The following is a 20,126-nucleotide window of genomic DNA, read 5'->3' on the forward strand; positions in this document are numbered from 1 at the left end:
GTTTTTTTCTTGTGCACCTTTCTCGGGATGATGTCGGTGAGGATGCCAGTCTGTTCTGCTTGTGTTATTGCGTGGTGTATGGCAGTGATTGATTTCTTGATTAGCGTGCCTGTATTAAACCATTTTGAGTCTTCATGCGTGATATATCCTGGACGCTTAGCGTGTGCGTTGGTTTCTTGAAGTGCAATGACGTCAGCTACAGTGCAGACTAATTGAATGTAATGTTGGAGTAGGCCAATCTTGTTTTTTATGCTCCTGCTATTCCACTGCCAGATGGTGAGTTCTTTGGACGTTCCATTGGACGCGCCCGTTGCTTTGACTGGCTTCTGCCGAGAGGAGCCCTCGACGTGGAGCGCGACCGTGACCTGGTGGAGCGCCTGCCATGAGAGGACCACCTGCTGCGCGATTTTTCCTGGCGGCTTTCGGCAGAGGTATCCTTCTCCCAATTCTTCCGGCGAAGATAGTAGGGCTCTTTGAAACGTCGCGGGCAGTCTCTGCTCGCTGTCAAGTGCTCGCCCTCACAAAGTGAGCATTTGGGGGTGCATGGGTGGTCCGGCTCTGGATTTCGTTTTCCACACTTGGCACAGGCACTGTCATTAGGTGTTGGCAAACATCAGTGCGGTGGCCTGTGTCATGGCAGTTGTGGCACTAAGTAATTGTTTGCTTGAATATCCAGCACTTTGTCTCCACTCCTGTATAGTATACGTAGAAGGGTACCCTGCTGCCTAGAATCGTGACCAGTACCTTGCAAGTACTTCGGAGACGACGAAATCTTAGAAATTCATTAACTCAGTACCCGGGAGCCACATGTCTTCGAAGGCTTCTTTCATTGAGTAGTGTTGTGGGATATTATGTATAATGCCGTTGCATGAGTCGCACGGGGAAAGTCCGTATAGGCTCACCGGATAGGTTTTCCCTGGTAGGATTAGCTGCATGATACGGTTGAGGGCTCTGTAGGCTTGGTTATGTGGTATGCTTATAGTTAAGATGTTCTGGTTCGGGTGGACCTGGACTCGGAGAGCAGCTTCGCTCCACGTGAATTGGGTGGTCGAAAGAACGCTCTCCGCGAGAAGTGCCGGGATTTGCTTGCGCCGATCGAGTTCTTCCTAGGGGCGAATTGACATCTTGAAATCTTCTTACGGTAGAGGAGGTGACCTTGACTTTGTTGCGTCGGCATCCGGCCTAGTGCTCATTTTAGGTTTGGTTTGGCTCAGTTTCTGCGCGGTGGAGTTAGGCTTGCTCTGTTTTTTCTGCGCGTCGCCTTGCTGACGGCCACAATCCATTTTTCGTTGTCTTCTTGCATGCTTGGGATTTCTAGTATTTCTTGGACTCCCATCTGGTTATCTTGCTCGTCGACTGGCGCAGCTGCCACGCCTGTAGCCATCACCGCTGTTACCACCGCTTCGTATTCCTGCCGGTGTCGGCGGCGCCGGTGTTAGGGTTAGCAAAACAGATCTCGCTTTACTCTTCAAAGTACCGTGTAATTGCAAAACAAAAATCACTCACAGCAGTAGGCTTGGCATCGAGGTGATCCTTAAACTTTCGCACAAGTGGCCGTCGAGTTTTCTCTCGTGAACAGGGGACTTATTCTTGCTTTGGAGCACCTTTTCAGGAGCCCGTATGCGTTTGTCACGCGCGCGTTCCGGCGGTGGTCGAAACTCATAGCCGCGGAAACTTCCCCCGATGACGCTGCAACCCAAGGTCGCCTCTATGACTGACGCAATCCGGGAAGAAGTTCAACACGCGTTGGAGACTTCTACGCCATGCGAAGCACCCCGCGAGCCAGAAGCTATGACCTGCTCTGCAGCTGTTCGCCGACCCCGCCCTGCTCCACCCCGCCGTCAAAAAGCCCCGCCGTACCACCGCCTACTGTCGCCCGCCCGACCCCCTGTTGTCCAAAACCAGACGATGAGGAAGATGGACGTATGGCGAACTCCCGATACATCTAAAAAAACAAACTGAGCGCAAATTAATGGGGACAAGAACATATGAAGACAGCACAAGCGCATCAGTTTGTTTTTTGAGATGCATCATTGCCAACTCGCCCAACTTTCAACTTTTTTACAGGAACTCCCGATAATCGTCCGCCGTGCGACCACTTCGGAGAGGCCGACCACATCTATCATCGCTTCCCATACTCGGACTGCGTAGTGTCCCCGTCGACGCACCTCGCCCTCACCCTGGCCAACGACCATGTGAGATCGACGAGTATCTATCTCAAACCAGCAGTGCGCCACCTCATTTCAACCGTTCGCCGTCGCCCTACCTCTACCAGTCGCCGAACTGCCGTAGAAATGCTGATTTCACACGTAGACGGTCCCCAAGCACACGCGGGGGAAACTAAAAGCCGAAACTTCTGGAGGTGAAGTTGCACAACAGAAGAAAAACGAAAACCCTCCGACGAGGACCCACCGAACACCGTGATTCACGACGTGCCCTCAGCCCGACAATCCGATCTAACCCTGACGTGACTCCCGAACACGACGATAGCCACACGGTGCGACGCGTACCCAAAATCAGCAACCCTGCTGGTAACAAGACGACAACGATGACACATAGTGCCCACCCGTCAGCACAAAAAAGCCGAAATACGACGCCCTGATGCACCTGGAACTCGAGGAAGGCGGCGTCAGAGGTACAGCTGTCCGTCGACGGCTTCGATGTAGTCGCCGTCATAGACATGGGAACCGACTACTCAGTAATAAGCGTAATAAGTAATAAGTTGATCATTCGCGTCTAAGCTGAAGAAAATTAAGACCAGATGGGACGGTCCACACATACGCACAGCCGGTGGCCATCTCGCAACACCAAGTGGAACGTGCACATCGCACGTCACCATAGACGGCACGACATACCCTGCTTCTTTGGCCATTTTGCCTAACTTCTCCCGTGAAGTAATTCTTAGAATGGACTTTTTGACGGACAACAGTGCAATAATTGATCAGACAAAGTCGATAAATCTTTCATCCGATAACTCCATGGCGCCGGAACCTAACCCCGAACACCGTGCTGCTGTAAGGATCACCGATGACGATGTCACATTGCCACCCCCCGTATGCTTGGTGACCACCGTGTACTTCGCAGATGATGCTCCTGACTTTGACGCTATCGTAGAGAGTGACCAAAGGTTGCTTCTCGAGCGCGGTATCTCTGTCGCAAGAGTCATTGCTCGCTTTAAGCAACGCTAATCCTGCGTGTTGGTCACTAATTTCACCCCAGGGCGCTGCAATTGCGCTCCTCGAAGAAACGAAAGGAAGTGACGTGATTGCGGTCGCCAACTTTGAACGCGCACCCGAAGATGCCTTCAATATTTCGCATCCCTTCGACGTGAACAGAGCGCTACCGCAAGAAGAACGGAACAAATTGTTGGCTATGCTGCGTCGCTACAGGTAATGTTTTTCGTCGAACTCGAAATTGCGTCAGACACCTCTAGCCAAGCACAGAATAATAACCGCAGATGGAGCCCGACCTACCCTACAGTCACCGTACCGCGCGTCTTCACTCGAGCGGGAGGCCATACCAACGCAAGTCGAAGACATGCTCAGCGACGACATTATACCGCCTGTGGGCTCTGCCGGTCGTACTCGCGAAGACAAAAGACGGCCAATTAAGGTTCTGCGGTGACTACCGGCGACTGAACACGATCACCAGAAAGGACGTGTACCCCCTGCCCCGAATCGACGACGCTCTCGAGCACCTTTGCCACGCGAAGTACTTCTCATCCATGGATCTGAAAACAGGCTATTGGCGAATAGAGGTCGACGAGAGTGACCGAGAGAAGACTGCATTAATAACCCCGGACGGCCTTTACGAATTCAAGTTGATGCCATTCCGGCTGTTCACGGCAGCAGCAACGTTTGAAAGAGTCATAAACACCGTACTATCCGTGCCTGAAGTGGCACATCTGTCTCGTATACCTCAACGACGTTGTGGTATTCGCCCGGAGTTTCGACGAACACCTCGCAAGGTTGGAGTCTGTACTCGAGGCCATTAGCTCGTCGGGGTTAACGCTAAAGCCAGAAAACTGCCGCTTCGCGTACGAATGAGTCACATTTTTGGGCCACGTCGTCAACGTCTCGGGAGTCCTGCCGGCCCCGGCGAAAACTTCGGCCATAGCGAACTCCCAAGAGCGAATGACAAGAAAGGCGTGCGAAGATTTCTCGGACTGTGCGCATACTACCGCGCTTCGTCGCAACTTTCGACGCATTCCAGAGTCAATAACGCGCTTGACGAAAGATAGGGCCTCTTTCAGCTGGGAAAATGCCAAGGAAAAAAAGAAAGTTGTTCCACTCAATGTGAAAGCTGTTGGAAATGCAGAGCAGCCATTCGCCATATTGGCCTGTACAGCCGTTATCCGCTCAATGCTACCACCCCATGCAATTAACATTTTCCGCCTTCGCAGTGCTGGTCCACCCCCTCAACAAAACTGCGCCAGCGGGAGTTCTGTTCTTTTTCTGTTCTGTTCTTTTAAATGTCGGATGCAGGAGCTGTTTCGCGTCATTCTGAACGAGCCACTTTTTTCTTGCGCGGTTGGAGCCTTTCTGCTTTAGAACTCACCGGTTTCTTTTTGCGCGTGTAGCCTTTATGCGTCATTTCTAACGCGCCATTATTTTCTTGCGTGGCCGCTTTCTTCGCTTACAATCGTAAAAACCAACACAACGAGCGTTGCTAACTAAATGAACGCGGGCGCTGCGGGTTGATTGCGTATATTTTGCCTCAAATGTACCTATAGTTTTCTTCGCGGTAAACAACGGGGAGATGTGGGAAAAGCGGCAGCTAATCACGAGTTTAGAAAGCTTATGACTATGTAATCCACTCGGCTTTCGAAGACTCCTGGGTACGCCACGAACGACAGCGTTACCACGACGCACTGTTGCTCTACTTGGGCTCAGCGAGCGAGCTGCGACGACGAGGCGAGCGCCTAAAGTGCTCTTCTGCGAGCTGCAACAACGCCGGCCACACCCGCCCGAGCTCGCGCATTGCGACGAAAAACCCGAAACGGAAATGCACACTGACGCCAGTGATGTAGGTTTGGGTGCCGTCCTCGTTCGAAGGCAAAGCGTGTGTGAAAAAGTAATCGCCTTTGGAAGCCGTGGTCTGCCGAAGGAGGAGAAAACTACTCAGCCTCTGTGAAAGAGTGCCTGGCTATCATATGGACCATTTCGTAATTTCGCCCATTCGTATATGGTAGACCGTTCAAGGTGCGGACAGAACACCATGCGCTGTGTTGGCTCGCCAATTTAAAGAACCCGTCCGGCCGTGTTGGGTGATGGAACTTGCGCCTGCAAGAGTTTGACTTACAATCGTCTATAAATCCGGTAGGAAACACTCCGACGCCGACTGCCTGTCCCGCGCCCCTATGGACCCACCACCACAAGACTCCGATGAAGACACCGCGTTCTTCGGAGTCGTGACGGAGAGCGACCTTGCCGCTGTTATGACCGGGCTGCGTACCCGGCGCACCGAAGCATGGACATCGGCGCTAATTATCGTGTTCGTCGGTATCGGCTCGCGCCGCGTGTCAAACCGCATTGGGCACAGCGGTTCATCAACCCTGTATGGCCCGTGCCCCTTTCACCTCTAAGGCACTTTAGCGGAAACGAGCAGGCGTGTCCGGGCACGCCACTTCCTGAGCCATCCCCGCCCGGGCTATTCTGGTGAGACAGCAGACGTCTTCGGAAGAGCGGACCATGAAATCTTTAATCGGCGAGCACCGTTGGCCAAGCACGTCGGAAAAAGGGCCTTCTCGTACCGGTGGTGCCATCGCATCCTCTCCCTCGTGGTCACGTGGCCTGTCCCTATGTGGTCGCGTAGGCAAGACACCAGAACGGCTTCGCGCGACGTCGGTTCCAAAGTGTGAGATTGTGGGTCTGTGATTGGACCATGCATTTCGGAGTTGATTTACCTATATGGACTCTAGGGACTTTTGCTTGAACAAAAAGGCCGTGTTGCCAGCCGCCGAGTGTCGCTCTCGGGTTGCTTGGGTCGCTCTTGTGGTTGCTGTTAGAGTTGTTTCTGTTGCTGTGGCTGTTGCTAGCACAGCACCCTAACTTGTGCTCATCATGTAAATACGTGTATAAAGTTTTTTCTCCTTGATCAGCAAACATCGATCTCGTGGTCAACGTCTCCAGTCATGCTACCAAGACGTACTCCCGAACCCCGGAGTCGCAACAACTGGTGGCAGCGGTGGGATTAGACATCCCGGGGCTCAACACCGCCCAGCAACGTGGCGACCCCAACTTGCGCGTTAGGAGCGACTACCTCGAAGGACGCAACGTCGCCGTGCCTAAAGCATTCAATCGCAACTTACCAGCATTCACCCTGAAAAACTCCATTCTCTTGAAGAATTTCATCACCGGAACGAATACGAGTTATCTTGTCATCTCGGCATACCTTCGTGACAAAATTTTGGAAGCATGCCGCGACGTCCCGTCTTCCGGACATCTTGGCACAGCCCGCACTATTGGAAAAGTCAAGGCGAGGTACTACTGGCCTCGCCTTGAATCTCACGTCACCCCCTACGTCCGGAACTGCCGTGACTGCCAGCGACTAAAACCGCCGCCGGCGAGACCCGCCGGACTCTTGTAGCCAATCGCCGCCCCATCGAGGCCCTTCCAACAGATTGGTGTGGCCCTTCTGGGCCCCTCCCCTACGTCACATTCTGAGAGCAAGTGGATTGTCGTAGCGACAGACTGCATGACACGCTACTCAGAGACCACCGCTTTTCCGAGGTAGACTGCACAAGAATTCGCAAAATTCTTCATAAACCCAGTTGTGCTGCGACATGGAGCCCCTGAAGTCCTAATCACGGACTGCGGAACAGCCTTCACTGCGGAGTTTATGACAGGAATATTTCGCTACAGCAACACGTATCACCGAAGAAGGACGGCGTACCACCCCCAAACAAACGGACTGACAGAACGTCTGAACAAGACGATCGTGGATATGCTGTCTATGTGCGTCGACGTTGAACATGAGAGTTGTGGTGTGGGTCATACTCCTACGATCCTCCGCACGCGGCTGCCGTGTAGACGGTGCCGGCGTGAGAGGCAAGCAAGAGACAAAGGCAACCGACGACAACCTCCAAGGGGGTTTATTCCCAAAAACCTCCCTTAGCTGGCCCCGTCTTTTCGGTCATCGACGGGTCCCGCTTCGCTCGAGCTCATGGAGTCGTTCGACTCCGCCGCTACCGGTAAACGATGTCGGTCCAGGCTCGAAGGGGAAGGCGCTGGGTCGCTCCGCCGCCGCGGCTTGTCGTCTCGTCCTCGCTCGGAGCGGCCGCCCGCCTCCGCCGAGCGCCACCGCCAAAGTCCTCGCCCTCGGCAGCCGCCTCCCCGCCGAGCTCCCCGCTCCCACGCGCGCCAGTGGCGCCATCTCGCGACGCGCAAGCGAACCCCTCTATTCTTGCCGTGGCTGTGCCAAGGCAACATTATTGTCGTCTTGTTGCGCAATCCCGCGCAAGCCGCGCAGCTCTCCGAGCGCTGCCGCGTGCCGAGTCGGGATCGCGGGCAGCCACAATTCCTACGCTCCTCCTCCCTAAATATTCGACGCCACACGCATTGAAACGGCGTCGCGCAGCACAAGAGCAATCCGAAACCTCAAGTTACGAAATACGCCAACAAACGTCATCCCCATGCCAGTTTACCCGCAATGTTCGCCATATGATGCCGTAACCGCGACGCTCGGCCTGATGAGCGTGCCACGCGTTGCACTGGTCCGAGTCTCTCACGGTTGGGAAGCACAGCAGTTTGGCAGGTCCAGAAGAAGCCGGCAGCCGCAGCCGAAGAATTCGGAGGTCGCTTGCTGGCGCGACCTCTGCTCCCAGTGCAAGGCGTTCTCCCCAATGGCGGGTCCTTCGGCCTCCTGGGTTCCGTGGCTGCTTCGGCGGCTAGTCCTCCCGAACGGCTCAACACACTGCGCTCGGTGCCACCTTCACTCGCCGCCCCGCCGGGTGGTTCAGCTGGTCCATCCTCGCTGTCTATGGCAGTGGCGACTGGCAACTGGCGTGACTCCCGTTGCCGTCCGTGTGCCGAGGGCTCCGCTCTCACCCCTCAATGCGAGCGATTCCGATTATTGAGGAAGGGAGCAGCGGATTTCCGCCAACTCCTGTCACTGGCGAGACAGCCTACTCAGATGCAGTTCGTCTGACTTTAACACGGGTGGTGGCTTAGAAATACCCGTTCAAGTTTTCTTTGCCCGGGTGCGTTAGTCGGCAAAGCTGCGTTAGCGTCAAGCGGACAGGGCTCCAACTCACTTGCAGCAATATCAGCTGCCGGCGCCAACCGCCATATTAGCGGCTTACAGGCGCGCACTCACACACGCATTCTGAAACACCCTAGGTCGCAACATTACCAGCTGCACTAGACCCAGCGCCCGCCACAATCTGAGCGGCTTACGGGCGGCGGCACACACACACACACTCACTCCCACAGTACGACGGCACAAGGCGCTGCCCATATCAGCACTTCCGCCCATCAATAAGTGTTTTCTTTCGCTCTCTGCTCAGCATTTACCATGTGTCTTGTGAATTGAAGTTTTGAAACAAATGCCATGACGCTTGCACCATGTATTCAGTACCCAAAACGGAGTAGGATGTTAAAACGGTTTTACATGACAGGTGCGCTGGGGAAAAACTGTTCCATAAGACGGCCAGACGACAGATCATATACGAACGCACAATTCAAAGCGATGGCACTTTAAAACGACCCTGCAACAGTCTTTTCAACTTTTTTCGAAATCCTTAATGCTTTCACAACGTACTCAACTTACACAACCAGTACCTAGAATTTAGGTCGCAAAGTACCTCAGCCATAAACGGTTGATCTGTGCACATCAGACAGCTTAGAAACTTTCTAAAAGGATTTTGCTCGCTTTCCCAGTCTTTTCAACTTTTTTCGAAACCTCTAATGCTTTCCCAACGTAGTCAACATGCACAACCAGTATTTAGAATTGTAGGTCGGAAAGTAGCTCAGCCAGAAAGGGTTGCTCTGTGCACATCAGATAGCTTAGAAACTTGATAAAAAGATTTCGCTCTCTTCCCATGTCTTGGCGTTCTTCGAGTGCTAGAATTACGCCATTACGGCGGCTTGATTAATTAGCGGCTATTGGCCAGCTTTCTTTCAGTTGCACCAATAAACGGAGTCGAGAGCCAGTTTAAAGAAAAGTCGCAAAATCAAAGCATAAACGGAAGGCGGAGATTGCTGCTATGAGCAATTCCCGCAGTGCCTCTCAATGCTGGCGATACCTATAGTTTTCGCTGTGCTTCCAGACATGAAGGAAACAGTGAAAGCGTTGATCAGAATTATTGCAGAGTCCATTTAAATAGCGGCAACGATGTTTCATTAGCTCACAAGAGAAAGAGAGAAAGAGAGAGAGAGCCCTTGTTGTCCCAGGAAGACTGTACGTCAAGTTGGGGAAGGGTGAGTAAAAACTAGATGGCGGGTGTCTATGGCTTCGGGCATCTTGAAGGCGGACCGTTCAAACAGAAAAAGTGTGGGCTCCATGTGAAAGAGGGAGACGGAGAGCGGGCTCATTGCTCTAGACCACTAGACCACTTTTGCGATTGACCACTTTTTACAGAAAAATGCGCAACTAAAGCCAGCATGAAGGGGGGTCGATGTATAATTAGGAGCCATTTGGAGGAGGCTCAAAGGTTTCGCAGCGCGCCAACTTCGGACATTGCCAAATTAGGCGCTGGAAATTAGCGGGTGTGAGGAAAGCGCACAAGGGACATCGAGGCTGCAGGATGGGGTGTACCATTCACGGAAGGTCTCTGGGGTAATGTTAGCAGTGGCAAAATGTGGGTCTATGAAAATTTCGGCTCACCTTGGGTGCGGGGGCAGAGTGGATGAAAAGCCGCTTGGAGTAAGGGCCTTGGGGCTGTCTTTTTTTCTCTTTTGTACCGGAGAAGCTGTATGGCTGGCGGTAATGACTGAGAACGTGAAGGAGCCAAGTCGGGTGGCGGCGGAGACGTAGAGGCTGCACACTTCCGTGCAGCCTAGTTGGCTGCCTGATTCCGCGGGGATGACTCGTCGTGTCCAGGCGACCAGTCGATGCAACTTGTCACAAAAAGACTGAGGTTGATTTTTTAGCAGGCGCTGTTTAAACTGTTCTTTGGGCACAGAAAGCAGTCAAACCTACGCTGCTTCTCCCAGTTGGCACTCACCTACAGATGCGCCTGATGGCCAAGATAAGAAACCCACAACAACGTCGTTCCTTCCCTTCCAGTATGTAATGTCAAAGTTTTAATACAAAATTCTGGCAGAGCATCTTGAAGTCCCTATAGCGCTTATACAGACTTTTTCCGGTAACAGTAATGTCCGTAAGGGCTAATTAGCAGTTCGGAGGAAACTCGCCGGCCCCGGAAGATAACGTGCCAGTGTTCCCAGCGAAAATTCGCGCAAGGGCCTCTTTTCCTCCCGTAGAATACTTGCATTAAGCAGCTGTCTACGATTGGAACGCCAATGCTAATGTTCTCAGCTCGTTCCAGGACTGGTTGTGCAGCGGAGCTCGTGGCCCTGTGTTCTACGTGTCTGTAGTCACGGCTACCATTAATTCTGGATCAAACACGTCATTTACAATACATGAACCATAACGCTGCTATGGGTAACTGCATCAGAGCTGCGCTGTGCAACTTTGTCCTCGACGAATGCTTGATCTCCGGGCACGTTTCCTCAGTGGTTTTACCATGTTCACATAATGTGGCACAAAATGGAAATAATCTCCTGCAAGTCCGAAAACTGATCATAAAGCTGGTGAACCTCGTGGTGTTCCTGTTTGTACAACTGCTACTATTTTGAGTGCATGGTGCGATGCTTCCACATAATGGAAAAAGCGATATTTGGTCCACCTCTAAAACACATTTCCAATTCGATGTGAGATCTGCATCAGCTATTTATGTCAGAACTTCGAGCAAATCTTTCTCATGACAACTGGCATTCTTGTCCGAACTGTTACATCATCTATGTAACAAGGTGTTGCTTTATGCCCCTTCACTATATACGACTGACAACTTCTGGAAAAGTGCAGGTGCCGATGCAAGGCCAAAGGATTCACTTCTAAGCCTGGGGAGAACTTCGCCCGTCATAGATGCAGTCACCTTACGGTTTTCAATTTCCAGTTTCAGCTAATGCCCGCGGCTTGCAAGTTCAGTTTAGAGTATATGGTTGCGACTACGAGCTGATGCGCCTTTGCTCTGTGTGTGCAGGGGGATCCTTTCAGTATAACGGCCATGTTCACTTTCTGAGATTTAAACACAGGGGCCTCTCAAGGTTTCCGCACAAAGATAGGCACATCGACTCACCTCAGAACACTGCTCTGATGACGCCTGACTATTCCAGCTGGCGCACCTCAGCTGACACATGCTCACTCAGAGCAAGCCGCAGTCTTCGTAGACTGGCAGCTGCAGGCTCTGCCGACGGACGCACATTGACTTGGTTTTCGGAGTCATAGTTTAGGCCAGGTTCACAGTAAATAGGTGGGGGAAAATGACACGCAGGTGGGCTGGTAGCAGCGATAACTCTGTTTGCAGGCAAAAGAGTACATCAACTTCAAAGCAATGTTGGAGATTTTGATGGAGACTAAGTCCCGCAGGTAATGTACCACGTTCCGCGACATAAAAAAAGAACATAGCGTTGAACTTGCCGGCTGTAAACTTTTGCCAAAAAGCAACCCTTCATTGCAATATGTTATTTTGAGTACTCCAGCAGTCTCACTTCAGCCTGCGTAAAAGGGGACAGTCGGGGAAATGTTCTTAAAAGATTGCTTCAACCAGCCTAGGTGGCTCAGTACGTTGGTAATGGCGTTGTGCTGCTGATCCCAAGGACACGGGTTCCTTTCCCGGCCGCGGCGGCCGCTTTTCTAATGAAGGCGAAAAGCGAAAACGCCCTCGTGTAGGAGATTTCGGCGCACGTTAAACATCACCAGTCGGTCAAAATTAATCCGGAGCCCTCCACTACGGCGCACCTCATCGCTGTGAAACGTCAGCGCGTTAACCCCACAATCAATCAATCAAGATTGCTTCACTCAGCAGGGAAACCGGTGACGCAGTTTCAACAGACTCAATGTATTATGAACATGAACATTAAAGTAATTTTTCCCAGACTGGCGTTAAGGTGTGAAATTGCTTTCAGTCGCATCAGATGTGCGCTTCGGTCGCTACAGATGTGTTCACGATTGGAGCTTGCTTCTACGACGTTGACGACGCTTCTAGGGGTAAACGCAGGCGTTCGCCGTGAACAAGTAAGGCGTTACGTTGTTCCAATTTTATGCTATATCGTGCTCCAATGGAAAACAGCGCGAAAAAAGGAGACAACGAAGGACAATCGCCTTCTACACGAATAGCGGCGAACAAGAACAGCCTTTATTTACTGTCAGGGATTTTTTCACAGTGGTTTCACGGACGGCTACACATCAGTTGAGAAAGTCAGGTTTCCAGAACAGAACCTGAAACCGCTACACAAGAAAATACCACAGGTGCTGCTGTGCTTTCTTAAGCTTAAGTAATTGCTCGATAACAAATAGCTTTTTGGGTAAGTATACCGGAGCTTATAGCTACGTATTTTCTGTAGAGAGGGAAATCAGTGATTCCACACATTTTGTTTGGATGTGACAGCATTCAAACAAAACACATGTGGGAAAAACGTCCGCTTTATTGGAGTCCTAGGGTTGAACAGTAATGCAGAGTGTGTAAACTGCGAGGCCTTGAAAAGGAGTGTAAGGTTATAATGATGGCGAGTTAAAAACAGAAAGAAAAATATAACCTAGGAAGCTGTAATGCACTGTGAAATAAATTGCAATTGAACCGGATGCAAATACCAACGCGAAACGTAGAAGGGCAGTACAATACCAATGCCTTTGCTTGCATAGTGGGATGATGCATGGTATCAAGCCAATACAATCGGGCAGGGGCGTACGCAAGGTAGAAAATTAAGCCTGCTCTCCCGCCCCCCCCCCCTCCGCCACCAACAGTTTTGGGACATGGGGGGGTCCGGAGAGAAACTATCAGCATGTTGATCAGCGTGACAACTAGTTATTACGCATATTTCTTTTATTTGTTATGATATAATGTTTCGCGTTTTTTTTCTGCTTTGTCCTTCACACCAATCCTTGGTATCTACCCATCCTCGAATTATATTTCTGCATCCACCACATCATAGCGGATACCAAAAGTATCGAGTAGTAAGACGCGGGCACTATGTATCGCATGAAGCCTATTTCGCAATAGCTGGTCTTCCAGCCTCGCCTCCAAGAATAAATTACTAGGCAATACGCCCAGGTGCACTTGCTATAAGGGATCTTACGGCAAGCATCGATGATGATGACGATGATGATAATAATTAATTTGCACAAACATAATGAATATTGCCGCTGCGTAAGAATATCTTCCCTATTGTCTAATATAAACAGTGGAGAGCAATAACCTACGCAATCTAACCAACGTTTGCGTAGGCATATTTGCAATTTTAAACATACGCTGCAGATTCTGTCGAAATATCGCAATTCAGCTGGCTTGTCCCTGAAACAATGTACACTGCCGCGTAATCATAGATGTAGATGTCCCTAAGCTATGTGAATAAAAAGCGAAATTGTGCATGTCTAAAAGTAGTTGCTTTGAAGAAATCGCTCCTTCCTTGTATAAAGCACCGTTGCAGTCACTACATGACTCACTACAGCTAGTGTAACAACTGTGGCGTTCACTCGCATAAAGGTGACGACGCATCGCCTTCTGGTCCCAATTTGCGTACCGCGGTTCAAAATCTCCCATGCAACTAGAATCAACAACTTTGCTGTCAAGGGAAGCGATATAGCGGTGGCGCAAATATACGAAAATTGCGCGGCGCCCACAAACCCCCAAAATGAACCCGTGCCAGGGCCTCTAAGATGTGTGCAAATGTCACAGTGAGGAAGAGATAAATAAGACTGTCAAAACTTCGCGAGAACCAGCAATGTTGACGCATCACACTTCAAACGGCAATGAGGCACAACCACGCCATTGACGGACTAGACACAAGTTCAGACTTTCTACAGTGGCTTAGAGATTGCTGAAAGCGTATCGAGCGGCGTAATGTAGGTGAGGTGCGTTGTGAAAATGGACAGGCGAAATTCACAGCATTTCCCTGATTTCAGAACATTTGAGTGTGCCCTAACAAAAATGCTTCTTTACATTCTGTAGACGTTCTGCTGGCATCCTACCAACTTCATTGCTATCCTACATACTCTTCATTCTATTGAATGTTGTGTGTAAAAAGTCTATTGAATGTATGTTGACACTCGTCTATTCACTGTTATGTATATAGCAAGTCTACTTAATTGATGTTGACATTTGTCTGTTGACGGTTGTGTATAGAAAGTCTATCTAATTTATGTTGACATTTGTCAATTGACGAGCTTCTGGAGGATGACCACCGAAAGTGTTTTGAGACGCTTTGTCGCAAGTTGAACGCAAACACCTGGGGCGGTATTCTCGTGTTTTGTCCCTTTTGTGTCCCTTTCAAAAGTGTCCCTTTTGAGCGAGCCCTGATTGGGTAAAAGCAAAGAACCTGATGTGACGTAACGCAAGCACGGTGGACCTACTGCGTTTGACCGCGGCTCCGGGCTTCTTCGAACAGGCGTTTTCAATTTCAAACCGACGGTGTTTGGAAGCAGTCATGAATGCGCCGATTATCGCCTTGTAGTTGGCTCGCCGGCGGAAGAAGCGGTCGAGAAGCAATGTAGACGCGTTCGATATACCCCGAGAAGCATTTCGCCAGCATTTCCGCCTCTCAAAGAGGACCGTGCGGTGGCTGTGCGACGAGCTCCGGGACGAACTTGGTCGGAAGACGCGCCGGTTTTCGTTTCTTCGCTACCGGTCGCTTTCGGTCAGCGGTCCGAAACGAAGGAACGATATCGCTGTCGCAGCCCTCCGCGAGTGTCTGCGCATCTACGCCGGCGCCATAACACAGCGAAATAAACGATCGCCTGCAATCTAGCTAACGGTCAGCAGGTGCAGTGGAATAAACGACCGTCTCCGAGCTTGATAACTGTGGAGCAGACGACCAAAATTACACAAGCACTCCGCATGAGATTTATAAACTTTTATTGGTACTTTATGCATACACATACTTGCTTAACGTTCGTAGACTTTTTGGGCAACAGGCACGTCATTAAGAAACGAAAATCCCGCGTCTCACACATTTTTTCACTCTTACAGCACCGCAAAAATGTCAACGACGTAAATCACCATTCCAGGTCCTTGGAAAAGCCCGCGTCAGCATGCCACAAGTGCGTCGATGCCAAAATACGCAACTGGACGGCGGCTATCTTGACGCACAGGCATTGTCACCGACCTCAAAACTGAGTCCAACCGCGAAACACTGAGTAGCCGCAGAATTGTGTACACTTCACTAGCCACCATAACTTCACTGCTCACAAGTGAACAGCTGACTGCAGCTGCCATCTTTGGACGTTCCTCCCATTGCGGTAAAAACTTTCAACGTCGTAACGAAAAAAATTTTATCGCGTATAGTTTTTCAAAATACGTTCAAATAAAGACATAAAAGATACTCTGGTACGGTTTTAGTGCTTTATAATGCGTTTAGAAGAACATTTACGGTATTTAAACGGAAGGCTCAGTGCTTAACCGGAAGTGGGTCACGATGAAAGGGACGCAAAAGGGGCATTTTCAAAAGGGACGTTTTCAGAAGGGACAGTTACAAGAATACCGCCCCTGATTTCCTCGTCCTATTGACGAATTCTCTAAAAAACGGGCGTCGCTTTGAAACAACGCGGTAGCGCCATGCAAATGCACGTGTTCTGGGGTTGGGGCTGTCGCTTTGAGTGCGGATGAAGCACCAGATAACGCAAGAAAAGCACTGTGGCCAGGGCACAAAGCGACGGGCAAAGTGACGGGGGACAGTGCCCGTCGCGTCGTTTCAAAGCGACGTCCCGTCGTTTCCAGCTTTCCGTTTCAGTTTTCTGTTTTGTTTGGTTACAGGTTGCACCTATAAAGTAAACGAGAAGATATGTGCAATCGTTTACGTCCCAGTGTTTCCCGGTATTGCATTCCAGAAATAACGCGCAGTTTTGTAAACATGCAATGAGGCACGCCGCACCGCGGCATCGACATCCCGCAGATGGCGGCTATATATACATGAAGTGCACTGCTAGAAAGTGTGCGGTGACGGTGTCGCGCTTCTTTGCGTTTGTGCTTTTTTGGCTATAGTACGTTTCTGAGGTGGGGTTGTGTTATGTGACATTTCAGAAAGTGAGCGTGTGAATGTATGCCTCCGAAAGATGTGAACACTTATTATCCACTCAAGAACCCGATTAAATTGCCTAAACTGTTGCTGCTTCCTTTTTTTCCATTTTTGCTGCCACTACGAGATCATTAGAAAGAAATGATGACGACCTTCAATTATGTTCTATTGACAGCAGGGTCTACGAATGGTCGGCATTTCCTACTGCATCACATTTTGAATATCCTGTCAAAAACAGTTCGGTTAGCAACAGCGATTGAGTATAAAGTGTACACAAAACTTTCTGTAGAAAGTTTACAGAAACGTTTCAGTTCAAACACGGTGGCCAATGGTTTACAAAAAAGTTGGTTGGCTGTTGCTAGGAGGTCTATATAAAGTAAGTAGACAGTCTACTCAATGCTGGTAGCTTTTGTCGACTTTTGTCAACAAACATTGAATTCAATGTTGGTAGCAATTTTTATGAGCGTGTGCATACAGAAACTGTGCATGAAAAGACGGAACAGCGCGAACAAAACAGGACGGAGGAATAGAAACACGTAGAACACAAACGCGCGCTGCGTTTCTATTGCTTGGTCCTGTTTCGTTCGCGTTGTTCCGTCTTTTCATGAACATGAACCAGTCAACTCGCACCAGAGTTCTGCTGAGAAACTGTGCTTTTTGAAGTACTGTGCAGCATTATAATATTTGGTGCCACAAGCCTCACTGCTGGTCGGTCTGCTTCTCAGCGTGCTCAGCTACTGATATTAGAGAGATTGCGGCTACAAAACATCCGTTGCAAATATCGCATAGCGAACAACTATACCGCAGTCTAGCTTGAGTATACGCAGATGAACTGAAATTTTTCAGTTACAACTATTACTCCCAGGGTACGGAAATTTTGTAGTGAAAAATATGTAAATTTGTCCTAAAGGTTCCTAGTGGCGACACAACATCAGCCTACGACCTGGGGCGGTATTCTCGAATTTTGTCCCTTTTGCGTCCCTTTCAAAAGTGTCCCTTTTGGCGAGCCCTGATTGGCTAAAAGCAAACAACCGGAAGTGACGTAATGCAAGCGCAACAAATCTACTGTCAACGCCCACTGCTTAACCGGAAGTACGTCACGATGAAAGGGACTCAAAAGGGACGTTTTCAAAAGGGACAGTTACGAGAATACCGCCCCTGATTTCAATATTCCGACGCATACATCTTAGTTTTTATAACAAAATGCACGATTGTCAGGCCGTGCGAACTTGATCATTTCATTGCACATGCATGCTCCCATCACGACGTCAAGGGCATTTAACAAGCTACCGGCCCAGCATATGCCGACCGCAGCCGGCACATTCTTGCGACCTGCATGGCGTTCCCAGCCGCAGGTTGGGCGAGCTGGCACAAATGCGGAAGAAAGCACTTAAACAATGTTGAGGATTCATCAGCCTGAACTTGGTAATGATGCCCAGAGATGTCAGCACTTACCTAACAACATTGGCACCATTGCTGTTTATTTTAGATGCAACGCATCTCTTTAACTCGCCTTGTCCCGCATCGTTGTCGCTGCGTAGTCCGCATCCCTCCCCCATTCTCCTCGCCGCGGCAGCTGCGCGCTCCGCCGCTCTCACCGCAGCGCCATCTGTGCGTCAGCGCGGTGAGCGCGCAGCTTGCGCTCGGCTGCGCTCGCTCCCGTCGTCGTGCCAGCTGTGCGTTTGCGCGCAGCTTGCGCTCGGTTAAAAATTTACACCATCTTCCCGCGAGGGGAACCATAGGGTAGATGCGACGCATCGGGGGTGAACATGCTGCGTAAATAGGATACATAACAACAACGATCCACACGCTCACATCGCTAACATAACAGAAACGCAACGGCAACCCCCGATGCGTTGAATCTACCCCATGGTTCCCCTCGCGGGATGATGGTGTAAATCTTTTGGTAGAAATGGGCTTCTTTACGATATACAGCAGCGATGAAAAGTGACACTACTGCAGTGCACCGCCGAAGTAACGCCACGTTATGTCCTCAAGTGCTTCCCATATGTGAACGTCGCGAATCCATCGTGCTTTGAAATAGATATCTATATGCAAGAACTAGTAACATCCTATGGTGCGTAACATGTACGTTGAAGAGGGTGTTTTCGTTTCCTCGGATATTTTGACATTAGGTATTCGTACTGCGAGGCATTGTTGTCATTTGTATTGCTCCCGAAAGTGTTTTTTTTTACAGAATTATATACCTGAATAGATATACGGTGGAACCCCGTTCATGAGTTTTTCACCGGACCGCGAAAACAAAACCCAACAACCAGGAAAACGCAGCAGTGAGGAAATCTTCGAAAATGAACGCAAACAGTGTAGCTTTGGCTTGCAACCATGTACTTCTGCAACTTTAGCTTCCGAACCTTTCAGAATCTCGGGATTGTAGGATTGCCGCTTTTTACGATCGCTGGCAAACGCCACGCGTGGCAATACAAGGTCCCTATATCGATGTCGACTCTCTCTTTCGCGCTGGTTGCTTGTCTACTGCGTTTAGCACGTCAAGCTTTTCGTGCAAGGAAAGCGCCTCTCGTTTTTGCGACGCCATCAAGGCGGAACAAAGTTCGTGGTTGCAAGTTCAAATGTATTCTCAAAGATTGTCAAAAGAATCAGGATGACGACGAGAGCACGTGCTATTCTTGCGGTGGTCCTTTATGGCGAACACGCACTTCCGGCATTACGAAGTGAAACTTCCGCTGTAAGCGCAGTAATGATGGTGATAGCATAGAATAACATATAGACCATCTAGTGGTGACGAATCGCACCCGCGTGCGACAAGAAACGACAACACACGGCGCCGACAAGTCGTCATTTCGGGTACCGTCTGTTTAAGCTGTTTTGAATTTCACTTAGTATGCACGTAATAGCCAAAACCACCGTTGTAATGCAGTTTATTTCTGTAGCCAAGCCTAGCCAAGGCTCGTCAAACGTCAAAATGGCGGTCCGTGCGTGTTTCCAGTGCGGCTTCGGAGTGTCAGATTACCACGAATGATCCAGGAACGTACTCTGAGCCACGACGTAAAAGAGAGGATCTGAATACAAGAGACTCTATGTTAGCTGCGCCGGGGCTAGACACAAATAACGTAGCAGCCGGAAAAACGTAGCACCGAGGATTGTAGGAGCGGGGTTCTACTGTATACCGTTCTGATGTAACGGCATTCATGCGGTAACGGCAAACAAATAAACAAGCTGACGGAAGGATCCAATGACCCAGAAATCGTTAATGAAAGACTGATCCAGTACATTTAGCATGGGTTTACTAGCGGTAATGCCATATCGCATACCAGCTTCCTTAGCGTCGCAAAACACGGATATAGCGGTCAGAGACCTAGGCAGGTGCTGTTTAGCACCGTTTTTTTCTGGTATTTTAGTTCTCTGTATTCAGGGAACTCAAAGTTAATGAAGAAAAAGAAGAAATGTCACCGGATTTTACATCCACTAGTCATAGTGTTTCACTGGCAGCGTTTCTACCTGTTGCTCTCAAGGCATGCTTGTCTTGTGTACTTTATGGCCACTGCAGAGCTCTCAAAGCGCACTCTTTCACAGCGACTCGATTTATTAACGAAACGTTCTATGAAGGTAGCGCTGAGGGTTATTTGTGTGGTTCGCTTCAACAAAGCAGAGGTAGATACTTTTGCTACTTGTTGCTCACTCACAAAAAAGCAATACCTACAAAGATAACGAAAAAGCAGGCTTGAGTGAAGTTTTTTCATATGGGTTAGAAATCTATGGCCCGATGAATGATGCTTCGCAGCACTTTTTTTGAGCGTCAATGCCAGATGTCACTAAAGTATGGCTATCCTGCTAAATATTGTGTCGTGGCAACTTCTGAGAGAATTGCCGAGCTAAAAGTTTTCGTGACAAGTGGAACAGCCAATGAGTTTT

Source organism: Haemaphysalis longicornis, unplaced genomic scaffold (genome assembly GCF_048455015.1).
Source record: "Haemaphysalis longicornis isolate Haplotype H1 unplaced genomic scaffold, Haemaphysalis longicornis Haplotype H1 scaffold_27, whole genome shotgun sequence".
Classification (NCBI taxonomy): domain Eukaryota; kingdom Metazoa; phylum Arthropoda; class Arachnida; order Ixodida; family Ixodidae; genus Haemaphysalis; species Haemaphysalis longicornis.